The following is a 6,000-nucleotide window of genomic DNA, read 5'->3' on the forward strand; positions in this document are numbered from 1 at the left end:
ATAACTTACACCCAAAGGAAGGCCCAAACATTTAGCCACCGATGTCATCAAATAAGGGAAGAAGGTTTGTAATAATGGTTTGTAATTAACGTTTAGGTTTTAAGAGATGCCTTAAGAAAAACAAAAGGTCTTATTCACTCATTTGCCCTCCTAAATAGCTCTGTTTTTGAATTGACTGAGCAAACACCCAATTAGAGTGGTAATTTATTAGGGTCATACATTAGCTGAAAAGAAAACGGAAAAAAAGAAAAGCTACACCAGAAACTAGGAATTACCAAAGGCTGATCTTGTTTGAGTTCATATATGCTATCTTTTAAGCAGGCTGATGACAATCTTTCCCTTTATATATGAAAGATAAACAATTTAGACATAGTCCCCGCCTGGCTGCCTTAATCTTAATTGCAGGAAAAGACAGTGTAGAAGCACCAATTTAAAAACAGCAGCAACAATAAAACAGAAAACGTAGGCAGTGCCAAGATGCATAAAGAGAGAACAGTTTCAAATGTCACAGTGAACTTAGCTTTCCTTCAGTTCATCCATAAGGCCTGCTATACCACATCATTCCAAGGAACACCAGGACTTTGTAGTTTTGCTATGGACGCTATCAGAAAGGTCAATTGGTTTGATCAAAATTATGGTTGTGTAGTGTCAGCCATTCTCATAGCAAAAATTGGTAACCTTAGGTTGAAAACTGGCTTTTTAATTTTTTAATTAATTAATTAATGAATTCTGGAGACAGGGTGTCATGAGCGTTGCCCAGGCTGGAGTGCAGTGGCATGATACGGGCTCACTGCAGTGTTGACTTCCCGGGCTCAGGTGATTCTCCTACTTCAGCTTCCGGAGTAACTGGGACTACAGGCCTCTGCTACCATGCCCGGCTAATTTTTTTTTTTGTATTTTTTGTAGAGACAGGATTTTGCCATGTTGCTCAGGCTGCTCTCGTAGTCCTGGGCTCAAGCTGTCTGCCCACCTCAGCCTCCAGCTGTCTGCCCACCTCAGCCTCCCAAATTGCTGGGATTACAGACATAAGCCACTCTGTCTGATCCACTAAGCGTTTTATAAGGGAGCCTGCAGTTTAAAACTAAAGCTCAATCAAAATTGCTGTCATCTGTTATATTTATATTATTTAAAATTTTAAACTTTGATTGGAAATGAGATTGTTTTGATAAAATAATGAACTGAGCAACAAATTGATTAAACAATGACTAATATATTAATCATGAGTTTCTTTTTTTTAACTTTTTAAAAATTATTATACTTTAAGTTCTAGGGTACATGTGCACAACCTGCAGGTTTGTTACATATGTATGCATGTGCCATGTTGGTGTGCTGCACCCATCAACTCGTTATTTACGTTAGGTATATCTCCTAATGCTATCCCTCCCACATCCCCCCACCCCACAACAGGCCCCGGTGTGTGATGTTCCCCTTCCTGTGTCCAGGTGTTCTCATTGTTCAATTCCCACTTATGAGTGAGAACATGCGGTGTTTGGTTTTTTGTCTTTGTGATAGTTTGCTGAGAATGATGGTTTCCAGCTTCATCCATGTCCCTACAAAGGACATGAACGACCATTAGTTTCTTAATAACAAACATCCAGAAGAAAGTCAGAAAAACACCATCTAAATGTTTGATGGGATTCTAAATATTTGCAGGCCCTGTTTTTATCAAAGCTGACATTTCTCAATAAATCTTGTATTTTTTAAATTCAGTTTTTTTCTTTCAATTATTGCTTTTGGGACTTCATAGATTTACCTAATTCTTGCAAAGCTTGATCATGATATTTCACTTCTTTCTATTTAAGACTTCATAAAGTATTGAGATGTTGTAATGGACAATCATTATTGCAGATAATAAGACAGAGACTGTGTTGGCTGTTCACCAAACCGGGTTCCTCTTCTTCCTGGATACCTACGTGGTTTCCAAGGAACAGTTCCAATTAGAAGTGGCCACGAGTCTGAGTCCTAGTGCATAGAATGTGCGCAGAAGTGATGTATACACTTCTGGGTTTGTCCTCCTATGAGCCTCCCAGGAGTGATTATCCACGTGCTTTCTTTCCTCTTCTTCCAGATTAATGCACATAAGTTCAGGCCTCTTGGAAACAGTTGAAAATGACAGAGTCACAAGATGGAAGGAACCTGGGTCCCAAAACATTACTGCTTGGAAGAACACTTCCAACGAGTCAGGAATACCCATTTAAATGATCCAAGAATAAACCTTTTTTTGTGTTAAAGATTTTCAGGCCTGTAATCCCAGCACTTTGGGATGCTGCTGTGGAAGGATCAGTGGAGTCCAGGGGTTTGAGATGAACCTGGCCATCATAGGACAACTCTGTCTCTACAAAAAATTTAAAATACTAGTCAAGTACAATGGAGGACACCTGTGGTCCCAGCTACTTGGGAGGCTGAGGCAGGGATCACTTGGGCCTGAGAGGTCAAGGCTGCAGTGAGCCTTGATTGTACCATTGCACTTCAGCCTGGGCAGCAGAGAGAGGCCCTGTTTAAAAAAAAAAGATTTTTTTATAGACATGCATTATACACGTATAATTATATGTATTACATATACAATGCAAATATATAATAATACACATTATTATATGATTTCAAAAACTATTATAAATATGTAATTGCAAAGATAGAGAAAGCTGTATTTTAGACATATAAAAGTTTTCTTACTTGGGGCAAATAGGTGGAGATATGTCCTCCCCTCCTACCATGATAGGTAAAGGTGGACAGATAATTCTTGTCCCTTCTCTCTGGCAAAAACACGGGCATGTGGCCTGACTCAACCAATCAGATGTTCCTGTCAGATACTTGAGGGACTTGAGGTAGTGACGTGTTTAATGACTCTTCCTTCTTTGTTTTGAACAAGGACACATGACACTGTCTGCATGGAAATGATTTTCCTCTCAGGTTGTAATAGGGGTACTTCTTTTGCAGCTCTAAATCCAACTAGTCAACTTGTGAACATCTCTAGGTGAAGCTTCAGAGAAGTCCTTCTGATGTGTCAGCTGTATTTCGGCAAAAATATGGTGATATTTCTGTCAAAATTAGTTTTTTGGTGTATTTAAGCAAACTCAGTTTCTCTCTATTTTCACTGCCTGGCAAATGAGAAGCCCTACAGGTTTCTTTTTGTTTGTTTTTCACACACAATGGTTTAGGGGAGTGGTTAGTAGTATGTTTACCATAAAGAATTTCATTTCTAACTTTTGCCCTCTACAAAATCCATGTGGATTGAAAGATTTTTCATCTACTAAAGGCTTTACAAAGTAGTAATAAATTTGCTTTTCCATATTTTGTTACTTCTCTCCTACTCCTCACCGTGGAATATGTAGGCTAATTCTAGGGGAGTGGGCATGGCTTTGACATGGGTTAGTGGGAATTTGAAATTTTGGCAGGCATGGCAAATTTGAATTTTGTTGAACATTTGGAATTGCCAGTCCTGGCTCAATCAGTTTACGTTAATAACATTTATTTTGACAGATAGTGTGTTAGGTGCTGAGGACACAGAAATCAGTAAGCTATGCTTTTCTCTCCAAGAAGTCATAATGTGGGAAGGGAGAAATATATACAAAAAGACATATTCAGTATGGTGTGGTGGTGTTGAGCATAGGTGGATGTAAGAGGAGAGGGCTCTCTACTGGTTTCCTAGGGCTGCTGTACCTCATCACTACAAACCAACTAGCAGACATGTATGCTCTCATAGTTCTGGAGACAGGAAGTTCAAAATCAAGGTGTCAACAGGGTCACCTTCCCCCTGAAATCTCTAGGGAAGCATCCTTCCTCCATCTTCTAGCCTCTGGTAGCTGCTGAGAATCTCTGGCATTCACTGGCCTCTAGATGCATCACTCCGATCTCCACCTTCATCTTCATATGGCTTTCTCTTCTATGTGTGACCAAATTTCCCCTTCCTTATAAGGACACCAGTCACACTGAATTTAGTACCCACCCTAATCCAGTATGATCTAATCTTAACTTGATTCGGTCTGAAACTACTCATTTCCAAATAAGGTCACCTCCACAGTTTCACGGTAGACATGAATTTGGGGGTTGGAAGGAACTATTCAAAGCAGTTTAGGGCATTGAGTTCAGACGAGGGCAAGTCAGAAAGATGATCAAAGGATGTTTCCTAGAAAAGAAGATGGTAGCTGAGCTGTATCCTGAAGGATAAATGAAAGTTAAAAGAGAAATAAGATGGTTCATCACCTAAACATGTGTGACACACATAAAGGAGGCTAAAAATACCTTCTACACACAAAATTTTATTGTGTCACTTATTTTAGTTAACAGCAGGTTCAGTCTCAAACATTTACTTTGTCTTTTTCCTGTGGCAGTCTCCGTCACGGCTCTAATCCAGGCAATCCTACTGTAGTCTCAGCTGTGAAATATTTAGAGTCCATGTGCTAAATATATATCGCATTAACACTTCCTGGTGCCAAAATCTCTCTGTAATCCCAGCCCCTCTGTCCTGATTCTAACTAAACGTGGAACACCTGTAGACCTCTTATTTTTCTCTAATTTTGGATCTGGGACTACTTTTGCTCATAAAAAAAGTATAAAGGATCACTGTATTAGGATCAGAACTGACTTCATTTATTCAGTCAAGTCATTCATTAATTCCGTAAACTTTTTTGAGTATTAACTACGTGTAAACCACTCTGCTAGGTGTGAGGCAATTAAGAAGATGAATACAATATAAGTCTTGTCCTCAAAAAGTCTGTAGTCTAGGCTGGGTGCAGTGGCTCACACCTGTGATCCCAGTACTTTGGAAGGCTGAAGCAGGAGGATCAGCCAGGAGTTCAAGGCTGTAGTGAGCTATGATCATGCCACTGCACTCCAGCCTGAGCAACACAGCAAGACCCTGCCTCTCAATTTAAAAAATAAAGTCTGCATTCTAAAAAGGGAAAGCAAAACAAGTAATATGCATGATAGACCGTAAAATCCATAGCAAAGGAGACCATGTTGACTTTGTTTATGGCTCTATCCCACACATAGTTCAACTTCTGGCTCACAATAATCACTCAAGAAATAGTTACTGAATTGAATTAAAAGGTTTAAACATTCTTGGGCAGGAAGAAATATTTTGGATCTTAAATTCCCTGACAGTTGCACTCTGGGAACTTGCCTGCCTAGATCTCTAAAATGGACTTAATTTCAGGCCTTTGATTCATTCTCAGCTTTGAAATTTAATATTTAACCTTGTTGGGATCTCTACTGCCTTGCCTTATTTCTGCTAGAAAGAAGATCCTCATCTATATTTTAGGTTTAGAGTGACGACATGCAACTTCCTAGGAGCAACCATGTCTCCGACGTGCCTCTTAGAGCTTCCTGCTAATGGCCTGAGTGAGAGTCACTGCTGGGACAAATACATTTGGGATCATGTGATGGAACAGATGATGCAAGATCTTTCTCTTTTCTTCAAACTACTACAACTGCTTCCCATCTAGTTCTCATCTCAAGGAACTCACGAGATATCTGAAGTCATCACCTAATGTTCAAACTTAGTGTTCTGAGGAGTCCTGTAGAGCAGATGGGATAGGAATTTGAAGAGCATGTCTCCATGTTTTTCTATCCATTTGTCTTAGTCTGTTTTCTGATGCTATAATAGAACACCACAGACTGAGTAATTTGTGAAGACCAGAACTTTACTTGGCTCACAGTTCTGGAGGCTGGAAAATCCAATTTCAAAGGGCTGCATCTGGTGAGGGCCTTCTTGCTGTGTCATATGATTGTGGAAGGGCAAGTGAACATGTGGGACAAAGAGAAATGGGGTCTGAACTTTATCCTTTGATCAGGAGCCCACCCCTGAGGTAATTAACACACTGGCATTAATCTATTCATGAGGTCAGGATCCTCACAAGCTAATCACCTCTTAAGGGCCCCATCTCCCAATCCGTTACATAGGCAATTAAATTTCAACATGAGTTTTAGAGGGGACATTCAAACCATAGCACCATTCAGTATTTGTCTTTCAGTGCAATGCTTGAGGTGTAATAGTGCACA

This window comes from Theropithecus gelada, chromosome 5, assembly GCF_003255815.1.
Source record: "Theropithecus gelada isolate Dixy chromosome 5, Tgel_1.0, whole genome shotgun sequence".
NCBI lineage: Eukaryota > Metazoa > Chordata > Mammalia > Primates > Cercopithecidae > Theropithecus > Theropithecus gelada.